At 39.1% G+C, this 17,783-nt stretch overlaps 1 protein-coding gene and 1 long non-coding RNA gene across 2 annotated transcripts in view; one reads left to right on the top strand and one right to left on the bottom strand.

Moving 5' to 3' along the window:
• Positions 1-17,783, top strand: part of Scgdelta (sarcoglycan delta) — a 545,288-nt gene that overhangs the window by 33,928 nt on the left and 493,577 nt on the right. The gene's annotated exons all lie outside the window — the stretch shown is intronic.
• The window catches only part of LOC136874941 (uncharacterized), a 216,593-nt gene that overhangs the window by 170,730 nt on the left and 28,080 nt on the right, over positions 1-17,783 (bottom strand). The window lies entirely within an intron of this gene.

Here is a 17,783-nt window from a genome sequence, read left to right as displayed (position 1 = left end):
ATTTTCTTTACGTCGCATAGGCACAGATAGGTCTTATTGCGACGATGGGATAGGAAAGGCCTAGGAAGTGGAAGGAAGCGTCCATGGCCTTAATTAAGGTACAACCCCGGCATTTGCCTGGTGTGAAAATGGGAAACCATGGAAAACCATCTTCAGGGCTGCCGACAGTGGGGCTCGAACCCACTATCTCCCGATTACTGGATACTGGCCGCACTTAAGCGACTGCAACTATCGAGTTTCATTGAATAAATGTTCTTCTTGAGTTTTATTGAAATGCACTTTCTTTTTTAGTTTTATTGAAATAAATCCTCTTCTTATTCTCCTTTCCGATCTTCACCCAATTACCGTGGTGTCAGCTCTGGATGTAGATTTCGACCTTTTTTTTTTACCACCTGTCGCCCTTCCTGAGGCCAACCCTATGTGGAGGAATGTATTCACTATTGCGTGTCCCTGTAGTGAAAGAAAGATGTGCATTAAGACGAGCCCAAACATCCCCCCGGCACATCAAAAGGAATTAACCAGACGTGCCTGAAATCCCTGGCCTAGACGGGAATTAAACTCACGTTCCTCTGAGCCTAAAGTTCAGAAAGTCTTCCCTGCGCACTACACTGGCTAAAATCAATTTCATTATAAATTAAGAAAGTATCACTCAGGACATATTACCACATTCCGGTTAAAAGGGAATCCTGAAATGCGGCTAGGTCCGTGGTGGAGCTGGTCAGTGCTCGACTCTCGGGCCCACAGGTGTGGAATATAATCCAGGCGTCGTAAATTAGCATATAATGGTACTTAAAATGAAAGAGTAGCTTTTCTGGCTAAATTGAGAAACCTCTATACTGCTAAAATTCGTAAGACCCACCATTTTTGTAGTAACAGGGACGTTTAACACATAGCATTATCATTCATAACATGTATGTGATAGGAGGCTCAATATTTACTGCATAATGGATATTAATCCTTTGTTCAAATAGGGACATGTCTAAGACTAATGAGTTACGCACGTTATGTGATAATACGTGGTTAGAACGTATAGTAATAACACTATAATTTCAACGTCCCATCAACTATGGTCCAAGAGACGGCGGAGTGCCGGAATTTCACTATGAAATGCACTTCCCTTACGTTGCAGTAAATTTAATACGACGTGCCTCTCACATGTAAACATTATTAATACCAACAACACAGAATGTGGATGGAAGAACAACTTCGTAATGGTGGAAGGGAAGACATGTTTTTGGAAGATATTGATATCGGACGTATTAGACCTGTGAAGAGAGGCTGGAAACAAAGCAATGGTGAACCTTTAGCAGGTCCTATTTTATTAATGCTGATGACATTCCTTAACAAACAAAGTAAGGGTCCCTAAAACGTAACCCCATGGTACTACAGTCGTAAAGGTTCTTGGCCTACCAAGCGAACAAAGCTCATACTGAAGACCTGCAGATTACGAGGTGTCGTGTGGTCAGCACGACGAATCTTCTCAACAGTTATTCTTGGCTTTCTAGACCGTGGCCGGTATCTCATCGTCAGATAGCTCCTCAATTCTAATCAAGTAGGCCGAGTGGACCTCGAACTAGCCCTCAGATCCAGGTAATAATCCCTGATCTGGCCGGGAATCAAACCCGGGGCCTCCAGGTAAGAGGCATGCAGGCTACCCCCACACCACGTCCTTATACTACGAAAAACGTAAAGTAAGTTCCTCAATTGTGCCGAAAGCTGAAGGTCTAAAGGGCCCGAAAAGGTTTCAAATTGTGAGTCCTGGATAGCTCTGTCATACTGAAAAACAAATTTCGAAAATCACTTCAGGCCTAAATGCTGTTCCGAAAAAACTGCATAAAATCGTTTGTTTCTTTACTTGTTTTCTTTCTTATTCAAATCCTAGCCAAATTAACTTACTTACATAATTCGTTCTGTAGTGTGTTTCTTGGTTGCATACCCTCAGGCATTTTTCGATTTTTAAAAATGTCCACACTGAATGTAGTTATAAGGGCTAAAGTGAAGCAATGCACTGACTCACATTAGTGCTCGTAGTGGTGCTTACGTGAAGCAATCCACTGACTTACATTAGTGCTCGTAGTGGTGCTTAAGTGAAGCAATGCACTGACTCATATTAGTGCTCGTAGTGGTGCTTACGTGATGCAATGCACTGACTTACATTAGTGCTCGTAGTGGTGCTTAAGTGAAGCAATGCACTGACTCATATTAGTGCTCGTAGTGGTGCTTAAGTGAAGCAATGCACTGACTCTCATTAGTGCTCGTAGTGGTGCTTAAGTGAAGCAATGCACTGACTCACATTAGTGCTCGTAGTGGTGCTTAAGTGAAGCAATGCACTGACTCTCATTAGTGCTCGTAGTCGTAGGAAAAGCCTAACTGCTAACATATTCTTATACTTTATTATGTTTTATTTACCTAAAATTCGTAGGTCATAACCCTAGGATATTTTCAACATTTACTTATCTGAAGGGCTAGTACAATGGATTTTTCATCGTAATATCTTAGCTATTTCTTATTTTCAGGACTACCGTGACTTGGTAATTCCGTCCACGAAGACGGCGTCGTTCTGTCATCCATTTTCTCATCAGTGTTTATGATTTCTTTTTTTATATTGGTTGGTAAAGCCACGGATTTAGAAAACATATTTTAAAGCGCACTGCTAGATATAGGTAATACTTGTTTCTATATAAATTACACTGGGTACAAAGAATCTTGATGCCCTTGTTTTATTTCAGATGAATTTAATGGCATACAGTCCAAAAGGGTGTGTGTTTGATATCGTAGAGCGATGTGGTTGTCACCAAATCCCTATGACTTATGTGGTGATTTTAATATCGATCTTAAAGTTACAACTGATCAAGATTTTCTGTCATTCAAGCGAAATGTATTTTCACTCGAACTTAACAATGAGGCCAAGATTTCGACATCAAGATCTAATACTACTATTGACGCAGTGTTTAGTCGACACGTTGATAAGTTGACAAATCAAGCATACATTTCATACTTTCCGCACCATAGTCCAATGTTATCTATTACCAACTGTGTTGTTGTTGTTGTTGTTTGAGACATCAGTCCATAGACTGGTTTGATGCAGCCCTCCGTCCTACCCTATCCCATGCTAACCTTTTCATTTATACATAAGTACTACATCCTACATCTGCCCTGATCTGCTTGTCATACTCATATCTTGGTCTACCCCTACGGCTCTTACCACCTACGCTTTCCTAAAAATCAACTGTACAAGTATCGCGTGTCTTAAAATGTGTCCTTTAATTCTATCTCTTTTTCTCGTCAAATTTAGCCAAATCGATCTTCTCTCACCAATAAATTCGATTCAGTACCTCTTCATTTGTGATTCAAACTACCCATCTCAGCTTCAACATTCTTCTTTAACGCCACATTTCAAAAGCTTCTATTCTCTTTCTTTCTGAAAAAGTTATCGGCTATGTTTCACTTCCGTACAAAGCCCGCTCCAGCCTTATTCCTAGGCTATATCAATATTCGAGGTGAGCAAGTCTCTTTTCTCAAGAAAGGCCTTCCTTACTTGTGCTAGTCTGCCCTCTATGTCCTCCTTAATTCCGGCATCGTTAGTTATGTTACTACCCAAGTAACAATACTCATCTACTTTCCTTAAGACTTCATTTCCTGGTCTAATATTTCCTGCATCACCTGACTTTGTTCAACTGCATTTCATACCTTTAGTTTTGGGATTTTTTATGTTCGTATTGTATTCCTTCTCCAAGACTCTACCCGTACCATTCAGCAATTTCTTCACATCTTTTGCAGAGTCAGATAAAATAAAATTATCATCAGAAAATCTGAGGGTTTTGATTTCCTTTCCTTTGATTTTGATTCCTTATGCACCAGTTCAGATTCTTACAATTTTTCCAATCACCGTGTATTACTGGATGAAAAGGAAATGAAATTGCGTATGGCTTTCAGTGCTAGGAGTGTCCGAGGACAAGTTCGACTCGACAGATGCAGGTCTTTTGAATTGACGACCGTAGGCGACCTGTGCATCGTGATGATGATGATGATGATGAAATGAGGATATTGACGACACATACATCCAGCCTCCGTGTCAGCGAAATGAACCAATTGTACTTAAAATTCCCGACCCTGCTGGGAATCAACGGCCAGCACGCTAACCATTTAGCCATGGAACCGTACTATTACTGGATATAACCAACGTAGCCAAACATATGTCTGCACATTAACATTAACGTGTGAAAGAAATGCGCAGATTGTAACATGTTTGGGTCGGACATGTATCTGGAATTTGTCACCAATTTTCTGATTACATGGCATTTATGTCAATTATTTCATCTTCTAATACTAAAAACAGTCGATGAATTTTCTCTATATCTGAGTAAATAGTAACATTTTTTAAACATCACACACTAAAGACAAGTCCATACTGATGCGGCCAGGGTCAGTCACAAACACTGATGAATCCCACAGCGGGTCTGATTATTGACCCCATGGCGCAGGGGTGCTTAGGCAACGTCCATAACAATTGTACAGCAGGTGTATAGTAATCAGGGGTTTTGCGATTTAATTGACGAGACCGAAGAACGAAATCTAGGACTCTATCCCGAGATCATTTTATCCTAGAATTTACGGATACTCTATCCAACAAAATTTTGGAACAGATGAATATTTGGTTTTCAATTCCATAGATCCTACAACCTTGGAAACTTCGACCTCAGACATTTCTTCACCAGAATCACGTACGACCTCCATCATGCAAGCTGTTCCCATGAGGGTACCATGAGCCAACTGATCGGTGTGTTTGCTCTCTTTACGGACAGTGTTTCAATCAGCACCATATACACTTTTTCAGCAAGAACTCACTGAAAAGACTGACCACCCACAAAGAAATATCGTTGGTAAAATAACACTATTGCAAACATTCCAGTGTTTGTAATTTCAACTACTTCAGAATTTGCATCATGTAATACTATACGTAAATTAAAATCACACAAACAATAGTTCGGGTGATGGAACGCTGGTCTTCTGAGAATACAAGTTGGCATGTTTTATTCCTGCTGAGTTCAGTGGTATTTGAAGGTGTTCTCAAATATCCCAAATTCTGGCGCGTAAAATTACTCCTGATACAAAATTATGGCACCTCGGCATTTCCACAAGCAGTTGAAAGTAGTTAGTGAGATGTTAAACTAATATAATTATTAATTATAATAGTTCTGATGTCCTTACTTTAGAGGAATGTTCACTTCTCAGTAGGACTGAAGAGTAGCTTTACTTAGAGAACAAGGATCCACAATGACAAATTACCTTATGGTATTTCAAACACACAAATCGTGGAATGCTATCGTATTTCATATCCATCCTTGGCCAGTTAAATTACTGTTGCACAAATAATCATAGGCTCCTCACTATTTTCTTTTTTATTTACTTTCTATGTATATATATGTGCTGTCTAAAGCACCTAATTTCAATAAACATAACAGCAATGAATTTAGGTGATTCATAGGAGGTTCAATGAAAGTTTGAAAGGGATACATCGTACATTCTCTTGAAATTCAGTAATTCTACACTTATTATTATTTGCAATACAGTAGAATAATGAAAAAGGAACAAATCGTATAAATACAAATGGACTTTAAGTCCCAGTTCCAAAACGTTTTATCTTGACAAATAAACGTAATATAATATATGGAGTTTTTATTTTATTTTTTTGACTTGAAAAGTCATGTCCATTAGCCACTTCTGTTGTTCACACAGAATATATTTTAATTGTATAGATGACACTGGGGTGGAGGGTAATCTCCCTAGTTCTGAGTTATCGTGAAGCTAAGAGACTTGAATGAGGGCTGTAAAATATTTAAACAACTTTGTAATTAATGATCATTATTTTATCCTCCTAACAAACTTATAACAAATGTTCAATTATCTATCCAATAAGAGCAAATGACATAATGAAAAACCATATATTGTTCCAATAATAATTGTATGACTAGTGTATACTAAAAACTGTAAGGATATTCCATACGATAAAAATAAGTTGGTACTTCTTTGATATGGTTACCATTTGTTGCAGTAGGCTCCAGAGTGTAGTTCCCGTCCTCTTGGTGCAATAAGGCACTACAAACGAAATTCTGTTTTCCAGTAACGGCCCGATATGGCATTGGCTATTATGGCACAAAATAATAATGTGCCAGGAACATTTTCAAGTTTCTTATTTCTGAGTTTCAGTGCATCCAGTTGAAAGTTAACTGACGAGAGATGTTTATGTATAGAAATGTTCTCACACGCCATTTGGGATATAAACCAGGCTGAGTAGGCATATTGCCTAGAACAAAGGCTCGTGTATTTCCACAAATGATATAACGTCCAAGAACACAAATGGACGCTAAAGGGTCTGTTATTTTGAAGCCTAGGTACTGTTCCTAAATTCACGTTGTGACCCATGACTCATAATTCGTTGACATACTGTACCACTTTTCTTAATACATCAAGAAGCTCACATATAACATCTCGTACATATATCTTCAAGATAAATAACCGTAATGAAGATCCTCCAAATTGCAATTCCGAGAAAGAAAACCCTCTTACTGAATGCTATGTGGCATGAAGTTGGGGTTTTAACATGTTGGATGCTTTATTTGTTCCCAGTGTACAGTAAATACTTGTAGCAAGGTTTTTGATTCTGTCTTGTAGGCTATATTCGTGTCGTTTTATGTGGAAAATTGTGTTAATTCTCCACTTTCTATGAACAAATTCTGGTATTGTGAAACGGGAAACGGTTTTGAGTGCACTGTTTGAATCCACTTAATACGCTTGGAGGTACATAGCAATGCGAGGCCAATTTTTGTGGCAATGTTTGGATGGGGGTCAATTAAAATCCCTGTAATTTATGTTATCACGTCGTTCGATCTGCTGTGCGGGTTTAGTGAGCCTAGAACATGCGCACACATTGTTCATGGGAGTGTTGTGGATGGCCAGTAACTCGCAACTTCTTGTCAAGATTAGCTATTCCATTCTCTCATGTAATCGGAGTTTTATCAGTGCCATAAAACTTTTCCCTGCCTTTCAATGATGACATACTAAACCAGCACCAACAACACAAAATGTAATGGCATGCCAACTAATTTCGACTTGGAAGTCACGGTTTCATAAAAAAATATGTCATGTCATCATCAATCGTCAATGAACTGATTTTAGGGTCAAGGTGGCATATTTCATATCGATTGTTTACATAGTACTTTCTTCAATGATTTCAAAGAAATTGAAAATGTATCGAATATCTCCTTTGGTAAATTATTCGAATCCCCAATTCCTCTTCATTTAACGACCATTTTCCCCATTTTTTTCTGCTTAGTTCTAATGTTAACTTCATATGATGATTTTTCCTACTTTAAAAATGTCCATTAAAGCTCATATTGCTACCGTTATCTCATTAGTTATTTACAGTCATATCCTTGCGGTTCGGATTCCACGTAAAACTGGATATCCCGTGACTATGATAACAATACCAACAGTCACATAAGACTACCATATATTTTATTTCCTTGTTAAAAGTTATTTTACGGGGCGAGTTGGCCGTGCGGTTGGGAGCGCGCGGCTATGAGCTTACATCCGGGAGATAGTGGGTTCAAACCCCACTGTTGGCAGCCCTGAAGATGGTTTTCCGTGGTTTCCCATTTTCACACCAACAAATGCTGCTGCTCTACCTTAAATTAAGGTCACGGCCGCTTCCTCCCCACTCCTAGTCCTTCCCTATCCCATCGTCGCCATAAGACCTGCCTGTGTCGGTGCGACGTAAAACAGATTCCAAAAAAATGTTATCTTAGGTCAACATTTTAGAAGACATATCTTACACAGCAAACCATATGGCATAGAATCTAGTCCGACAAGTACTCTAGTTCCAAGAATGTCTTGGAAAATACACGACGAATGGTCACGTTAATCTATAATAATAAAATAACATCTTTTTCTATGAATTTTAAAATATTGTCTCATAGTGACTTATACCTCGGTTCATTCGCATATTTCCACAATTTTTTTGTTTGTTTGTTTTACAACATTCCGTGAAAATGACTGAACAGGATATCTCGAAACTGGATACTTCCAGTACTGTATATTAGCCGGGTTCTGCACTAGGCTGTACTGTACATTATTTGATTGGAATACATTTTCATCTTCTTTCTTATCTTTTCCTCAAATTATTATGGTCCGCTCTTGTGGATTTGGCGCAGTTATACGGCTGGATGTCCTTCCTGATGTATCCACGATTATAAGCTTCTGTGGTGGTTGTTAGTGTGGTTAGTGTGGTGCATTGTGTGTATTAAAACAAACACAAACACAAACGACGCATAGTTAAATTACACAGCGCATCCGGGAATCGAATCCGAGGCCACCTGAAACGAAGCTCAGTCCAGCCCAAATAAAAATACATAAATCATTTTGGAAGGTTCCATTCAAGTAGGTGTGAATAAAATTTGTGTGATATTTCATACCATTTTAGGAAAATAAGGAAAATGGAACAGTGATTCCAAAGTGAACCATCGGGGAATATGAAAGAGTTGCTTGGAAAACTCATTAAAAAACATTAAATTGATTCCAGTTGGAATCATTAACCTGGAGAGGGTGGACGATTCTAATCAACAATAGCATTATATTGACTTCTGTTCGTTGAGATATTCTCCGTCTCTTCTGTTGCTACTCGTTTTTGTTTTTTAGCATTACTGTTGAAGGGATGATATACCGAGCTCGATAGCTGCAGTCGCTTAAGTGCGGCCAGTATCCAGTATTCGGGAGATAGTGGGTTCGAACCCCACTGTCGGCAGCCCTGAAAATGGTTTTCCGTGGTTTCCCATTTTCACACCAGGCAAATGCTGGGGCTGTACCTTAATTAAGGCCACGGCCGCTTCCTTCCCACCCCTATCCCTTCCCTGTCCCATCGTCGCCATAAGACCTATCTGTGTCGGAGCAACGTAAAGCAACTAGCAAAAAAAAAAAAAAAAAAAAGAAGGGATGATAAAGGTACGTTTTCTGGATCTGTACCAAAAAATAGCGCGAGATTAACGAGTACAACAGGTAGTTCATCATGTAAGTGATTCTCTTCTGTATCGGAGTACACACAGTGAGGTCGCTGTAGAGCATTTTGGTTAAGGAATGAAAGGTTCCCACTGGGCCAACTGCAGCTGGTAAAGCACAATCGCACTTTGCCTCGCTAAGTCTGAAATAATGGAATGTGTGTTACATGTTTACACAGGCGCTTCTCGCCCAATACACGGGCAGCTCAATTTATCTGTAGTTAGCCAGGCCAGCCGCTCCCCAGAGCAACACGGACAATGGGCGCGTGCCCTCGCCATGCCGCCCCACAGGATCAGCGTCTGGGCGCACTGAGCTGCTTGGAGCATTTAATTACCGCGGCAGCATGGCAATGAAAGAAGAGAAGTACCACTACATTATGTACTAAGCAGCGTGGCACCAGTGCTTAAAGCGTGATACATTGTTCTCATAGAAATAAGTGCCAGAATTTTTGGGAAACTTTACAACCTATTTCCCAGTTTGCAGCAAAAATGTCATCCTTTTAAGAATAAGTATATCATGAAAAATAAGGTAAAATGATATGTAAGAGTTGATTAATTTCGTCATAATTTTCTTTCCTTGGGAATGAGATCATTTTTGTATGAAAGAATTCTTCTTCTTCTTTCTTCACCTTAAATATCTTCGCATTTAAATGCATTAGTAATGAATGCCTAATACTTCATTTTAATAACTGCAATTAGTCTTCATTGACTGAGTTGTATTCTTCATCTTTTTCTTTCTTTGCTGAAACTAGTTGGCAACTTCTGACGAGTTGTGCTGCTTTAAGTTTGTATTGTGGATCTGTGGTTTGGAACACTGCCGACTACTTTATGAAATATGATTTTCAGAGTATTCTCATTTTCAAATTAGGAAATGTTCCTTAAAGGAGGCTATAATTACACATCAGTGTCGTCTAAGATAGGAATGTATCTGTTAAAAAGGTGAAAGAAACCCTTTTCTTAAATTTATTCTCGGATTTTCATATTACTACTTTTTGTGATTTTATCGGTCATAAACTATTGAATCTAAAATTGTTCGAGAAATAAAAAGCACACGGACGTAAATTTTCGTTTATAAAACCGCGCATGCTTTGACCATCACTGCTTTAGTGAGAAGCTAGTGATGTTATAGAACTATCACTACGTAACTTTTTCAAATGAAAGTCGCGTTCCTTTGATTTGGGTTCCACATAAAACTAAAAGCTTCGTGATCTTGATCACAATATCTACTTTCATACTAAGCTACAAGACTGTTTCCCTTCATCTTTCGCTATCTGAACTTCTGATACATTTTCCTACAGAGATGCAGAATAGAAGAGCTTAGAACGCTCATACACTAAATAACAATTGTATATTTCAATTCCATCAGTGATGCGAACTGAAAATAGAGTGCATTTCGAAAGTTCATTGTCAATAACGCCTAATCTGACCACTGTACAACTTTCAGTGAGGAAAGTGAAAGTTCCATGCATGCAAGTATCTCAGGTTTTAGTGCAATATGGAAAATTATTGTAGGTTATTATCCAAGTTTTTCCCCTCTAGTCTAGAGTATCACTATGCTCTATGCTTTGAGTGAACACGGTCGTTATGAAAAAGGATGGGGAATTGCGTGAGATATCTGACATTTTCAATTTTTTTTGCTATTTGTTTTACGTCGAACCGACACAGATAGGTCTTATGGCGACGATGGGATAGGAAAGGCCTAGGAATAGGAAGGAAGCGGCGGTGGCCTTAATTAAGGTGCAGCCCCAGCATTTGCCAGGTGTGAAAATGGGAAACCACGGAAAACCATCTTCAAGGCTGTCGACAGTGGGGTTCGAACCCACTATCTCCCGAATACTGGGTACTGGCCGCACTTAAGCGACTGCAGCTATCGAGCTCGGTCATTTTCAATTGGATATGTACCCATTCTTTTCGAATAGTAAATCATACATTTTTGCAACTCATTCATTTTCTTCAGAACCGAAGCTTAGAGCTTGGATTATGGATATTTTCCGTTCAAACCACACAATCGGAAGCTCTAAAAATGGTTTACGGTAGCTTTCCACTCTTACACCAGGAAAACGCCAGGGCTGTGCCTTAATTAAGGCTAGCTCCCATCATTCACAATATTAGTCCTTTTCTATACCATTATCACCAAAAATCTTTTTTTTTCTATTTGCTTTACATCGTACCGACACAGATATATCGTATGGCGACGATGGGATAGGAAAGGCCTAGGAATGGGAAGGAAGTGGCCGTGGCCTTAGTTAAGGTACAGACCCAGGATTTGCCTGGTGTGAAAATGGGAAACCACGGAAAACCATCTTCAGCGCTGCCGTCAGTGGGGTTCGAACCCACTCTCTCCCAATTACTGGATACTGGCCACACTTAAGCGACTGCAGCTATCGTTCTCGGTACCAAAAATCTATCTGAGTGAATGTGATATTATTCAAATAGTAAAGAAAAGTCCCTTCAGGAATGACTTACGAATCGATTATTGTAACTGAATTGAATGAATGAATGAATGAATGAATGAATGAATGAATGAATGAATGAATGACTTAATTAATTATGAATGAATACTTTTCTCTCCCAGTCATGAATAACCACCAACTGAGGAGAGAGTATTCGTTTATTGTAATAATAACTATTACATGGAGTTAGTTTTCGATAGTACTGCAAAATACCAAAGCAAAAGTATCCCAATTAGTGAAATGTTACAAGTTAAAATACACAATACGTACCCAATAAATATTAGTTTGACTTACCTTGAAAGTTAGCCAACCTTAACCTCATTTTGTATTCATAGCCCTTGAACAAGTTATATATTCAAGGACACCTCCTCCTGTATATTCTTACTATATATTAATGGACGAAGGCAATCAACAGAATCCCCCTCGAATCATGGATGGCCACGAGCTGTGGGAGTTCGCATCTGTCCATCGCAACTATCGCAATCCCATACAACTAGTTTTGTTACTTTTAGAAAGTACAAAACATATTCCAATTAACAAACTTTCACAAAACATGATTAAACTATAATTTTCTGATACGTATCTATTCCATGAACGTTATTTAGATATCTTTGAAAATTTGACAACCTTACTATTCCTAGGTATTTCCTAGACCTTGACCAAGTTATAGAGTCCAGGACACCTCCTCCTTTATATTCTTAATACATATGAATAGACGAAGACCATGAACAGAACATACCACCACTCCCACCCCCAATAAAACCTCCTAGTCACCGATGACCACCAACTGTGGGAGTGAGCACTCGCCCATCGTAGCTATCGCAATCACATGCAACTAGTTTTGTTAGTATTAGAAAGTACTAAACTTATGCTAAGAAACAAACTGTCACAACACATGATTAAACCGTAATTTACTGTTCCAGTGCCTGTTATATGAACGTCATTTAGACATAAATTTGGAAGTTAGACAACCGTAACCCATGGCATAACAGCACATGAAGTCCTTGGCTTGTCAAGATCACCGCTACGCCGCCAGGAAGCCTTCAGGTATTGGAGTTACACGTGTTCAGCCTGACGACTTCCTCATTTGTACTTAGATTTCTTGCCCACTGTCTCTCGTATTAGACACCTCATTAGTTGGTCTCAGGAGGCTGAATGAACCTCATTCCAGTCTTCATTTCAGAACCTAAATCCTTGGATGTCCAGGAGTCGAACGCGTGGTATTTAGGTAAGTGGCAGACACACTTTCTCTACAACACCGGAGTGGCATATGTTACTACAAATGATACGGTAATTTTAATAGTTCTGACTCTACGCCATTTGATGTACTGCCAGCTGAAAGTAAACTGTCAAAGATGTCTCATCTTTTGCATCATTGTCTTAGTTTTACATCTGCTGTCCTACTTCTTGTTGATGCTCTGCCCAATAATTTGAGTGTAGGATTCTAGTTTTCAAAGGTACACATAATTTATATATAATACAGACAAAGAAGTAAAACAGATCTTTAAATTCATTGTTCAGCTAGAGTGGATAATAACACAAATTCGGAGTAACTGACAGCAACAAAGATCTAGACGACTGGGTGAAATTGATAATAACAACTTTCTCCGCATAATTTCGTAATTTGTAAATTAAACGAATGATCTCATTCGTTAATTCAACTCAACAACAGTGCAGAAGTTGGTAGCAAGTAAGCAAAGCGACCACAATGCAGACAATGAAAATATTAAAGAAACAAATGATAATACAGAAGTTGTGATATACGTTAGTAATGTATTATTTCCGCACAAATCCTATAAGCATATTGTGCCCGTCCTAGTCAGTCATCGAACACGAGACACCCCAGGGGTGCTCAGTTCGGTGGCTGTAGGCTTATAAAATAAATGAATGTGGCAGGATTATCATAGGGTTCATCAAATGAGTGCGTTCCAAGTAGAAAACAAATATGACACTTTTATTCAATTAAATGCAGTATTGGCCATCCTGAAATCTATGATTATGATTATGATCGTTACGTTAAGGAATTTTATCTGGCTCTTGATGTAACAAACCTAGGCACACACAAATGGGATGGTACACGGCAGTTGTTTCCCTGACATTCTAACAGAGTATTTACATTGTAAAAATTTTTTTATCGTCTTCAAAGTTATTAAGTTATTTGTTTAAAGTTGAATTGAAAATTTTCATTCAGAAAAATGAGGTCTGGGCCAAGCCTTCATCGATAATCTGGAAAAAATGCAGTAATTGTAAGAACGAATTTAATAAAGAAATAACCAAGATTCAAAAAGTTAACACTTATGACAAAATAATAAAATTTACAGTCGTTATCTTAACGATAAAATGAAAAGTTGAATTTGCCTTGGTTTTCTCTAAGTTAATCCGAGACGTCGGATATACCTGTTCACGTCATCTCACATCTCCTTTCGTGAGAATTTGTATTGAACATTAAGTATTTGACCAATGATTAAACTAAATAAAACGCCTCTCGGGCTTGCAAACGTAAATAAATGGAGATAATGCCAACCATGTGGAGGTCCTGTCCACTATCAATCGATAACATCAGTGTCACATGTTTCAGAATAGAACACATAAAAAATAACCCTCTAAATACTAATAAATCACTACTTCTACAGCTAACTACGGAAATTGGTAAGAAGACTGTGAGTACTAAGAAGAAAATATCTACACTATGTACATGACGACGAGTGTCGATCAACCTTTTTACTCTCCTATTAACAAATTTATGGAGTTACAGCAAGATTGGGTTCTCACATGAGAGTAAAAATTACATCAACGAATGAGCTGGTATAATCCCGAATCAGACATCATTCAGATATTTCGTCGAAGACTTGTTCTTTAGACCTAAGGCCTTCTCGAACATTCATCTGTACCTTGAGATTGAAATTACTGGATTACTTGAGAAAATTTGGGATATTCCCACGAATGGAAAGTACATCGATAAACATGGACTTTCATTTTCTTCATCTGAAGACACTAATATTAGGCTACACCGCATTTATCGCGAATAATCCATAAACATGTGAAAAGCTCAGTTTCGCGAAGATTCATGCCAATTATTCCATATACTCTATACGTACAATATACCACAATGACGACTTTAACTTGTCGCATCTTAATCTCAAATATGTAGCCGTGAAATATCAGGACCTACCATCGTCCTACAAATACATAATATCCGCTTAAAAGTGTCTCGATGATTAATTACATCCAATTTATTATCACATGCTTCCAATGCACATGTCCACATTAAATTCGCACATAGAATTCGGACTCAATATCCCGATGACACGTTGTCTCAGACACGAGGTACAAGTAGAAGTTCAAAATACAAGGAAAATATAGAAAATACGGACGAAATATCCTACCATTAAATCCGTCAAACATAAACTAATTCATATTCGTGACGAAATTTACTCAATAAGCAAAGATGGTGTCGATAATACATGGATAACTCTGTCAGAACCCCCACTGTCAAATTCATGGCCACATGGTCATTAAATAATCACATGTGTCAGTTTTATGACGTATTCGAGCAAATAAACTGCCATAAAAAAAGTGTCAAAATAGCTTACTAAGAAAAAGAAAAGGATAGAACAAAACTACATAGAACAGATATAAATGAGACGTAATCGACTTAACTTATAGATGAATCTTCATGTCTGGAAGCCTGGGTTCTCAATCAGCCATGCCAGGAAGAAAGAATCTGCATCCCGGCGCCGCCAACGATGGTCAAAGGTTTAGAACCTCATGGTGAAGCACTGATAATCCATGATGTGAGATTCCGTCCTCTTCTGGAATTTATTCACGTCCACGTCTTCCGCGTCCACTCGTAAGAAAGCTGAAACTTACACAAAATGTTTTAGAGTAGGCTCCAAGCACACACGTAACAGTATTTTGGAAATGACACGTACTTTAAGGGATTTATGTCTGCACATCCGACGTCTGATCACAGCACTGTTCTAAATTATATCCACTTTTCAGACGTGTAGAGCACAGGAGTGAAGCGACGTTCCACGCTGAGCGACTGAAGGTGATAGTCCAAGACACGCCAGAGGGTGTGTGAGAGCGAGTATACGTATCACATGACTTAAATGTCATGTCTGGTGCACATACACGGAAGTAAAGTCAATTGAGGGGCTAAATTCTTCTCCTGTACGAATCTACAACTTCATCACCATCTTAGCCACAAGGTCGTGCAAATTATTCCAAAATTTCAGTTTTTAATTTATATCCTCCAAATGTGCTATTCTTTTATCCAGTTTATTTTACTTTAGTCCTTGAGCCTTCCGTAATTATGCACGTCGCCACCAAAGATATTACAAATATTTCATTCATATCATTCCTCACAATTACGAGTGACACGCGCTGGCCTCCTTCTTCCAGTCACCAACCTTCATTTTTTTATTTTTATTCCGTTAGCCAGTCGGCCGCTCTCTGCACAAAAAAACTCGTTCTCGCCCCTGCCAAGGTCGCGCGCACCCCATCTCGCCGACAAGCAGACACAAGCCGCACCAACACCTGTTCTTTCATTTGTGGCCTCACGGTCACATCCACCTCTTACTGGGACAAAAATTTTTAAGCAAGGTTAAAAATTTTTAAAATCGTGTTCATTCCTTAAAATGTGGTCCGTGTGCTGTCTACTTCACTGTTTAATTTTCCATGATATTTATAATTTCAGGCATCTGTCAGTTGTCTGAACGGTAATCATTCTGCACGGCACAAACTGGTATTTCTTCGATAGCCGACCTGGGTCTCTTCTTTTTTCTTCTTCACTCTTCTGCTTTACGGTAGAGTCTTAGGTTCGAGGCATTGAATGTAAATTCCTGTCGTCCATCGAGACTTTGGACTCGGTAGGCGTTGTTGTTATACGACCTTATAACCTTAAATGGTCCAGTATACAAGTCAGCAAACTTGCCGTAAAATCGTTCTGTAGGACTGGAGACCATCGGTTTTCTCACTAAGACCAGTTCGTTCACTTGTAAAGGTCTGTGAAATCTTTTCCTCGCAACTCTGCGTAACCTGCGGTCAGCCTGTTTACGCAGGTGCTCTGCTGTTATTTCAATGCGCCTTGCTGGAGTTGGTTGTACGTCAGGCGGACATTGTACGATGTTTTCCCAAGGTCGAGAGGGAAACTGCCCGTGTTGAATAAGAACGGGTATCTGGCCTGTAGATTCATGAATGGTATTGTTATGGCAATCCATAAGAATAGGCAGTACTTTTATCCAGTTCCAGTGACATTGTCCAGAGTATATTCTGCAAAACTTAGCGATTTCGGGCATGACCCGCTCGGCTGGGTTACCGGCTGGATATCTGATTGAATTTAAGACGTGTTTGATATCAAGCTGTCTCATGGCTTGTTGGAACTCCTGAGATGTAAACTGGGGACCATGGTCCGATAATAAGAACTCTGGTTTGCCCATCGTAGGTATCACGTTACGTGTAATGCGTCTCAAAATTGACTTGGTATTACTCTTCTGTATGGCGAAAAGTGACAAGAATTTAGAAAAGACATCTATGGTCACTACTACATGTTTGTTTCCATGGGTAGACCTGGGAAGTGGTCCGAATAGGTCGATTGCGAATACCTTCCTGGGCTGTTCAGGCAATAACGGAATGGGATATTGTTTTAGCAGGCGATTGTTTGGCTTTACACGTTGGCACGTGTCGCAGGTTCCGATTGTTACTCGTACCATCTCTCTCATCTTTGCCCATGTGAATGTTTCTTGTATAGCAGCCACCACCTTATCTGTCCCAGCATGACCTGTAGTTCGGTGTGTTAACCAAATAATTCCCTTCTGCAATTTTGCAGGAACCACAATTCTTAATTTCGTGTGGTCCGCGTCCACATATTTATGTAACAGTTTATTGAGCATCAGGTAGTGAGATGCCAACTTGTGGATAGCTTCATAGTCTAGATCACCAGCTACCAGCTTCCTTTCAAAGTAATCAATTAGTTTACGAGTAAAGGTGTCTCGTCTCTGCGCCTGTCGAAGATATCCGAGTCTTCTTAGTATTTCTTGATCCTCGTTTATTAGGTCTACATATTGTACAGAAGCGCTATTTTCTTCCGGATTCCGGCTCAGGGCGTCAGCTATGACATTATTTCGTCCATGACAGTGTTCGAATTCAATGTCGAATTGTTGAACAAAGAGAGACCACCGTGAAACACGTTCGTTTGCAATTGTGGTTTTCAACATGAACGTTAAAGCCTTATGGTCCGTTCTCAATATCACAGGGTATCCGAAAACAATTTTCT

This window comes from Anabrus simplex, chromosome 1 (assembly GCF_040414725.1).
Source record: "Anabrus simplex isolate iqAnaSimp1 chromosome 1, ASM4041472v1, whole genome shotgun sequence".
Lineage (NCBI taxonomy): Eukaryota > Metazoa > Arthropoda > Insecta > Orthoptera > Tettigoniidae > Anabrus > Anabrus simplex.
This window is presented reverse-complemented; position numbering and strand designations above follow the sequence as displayed.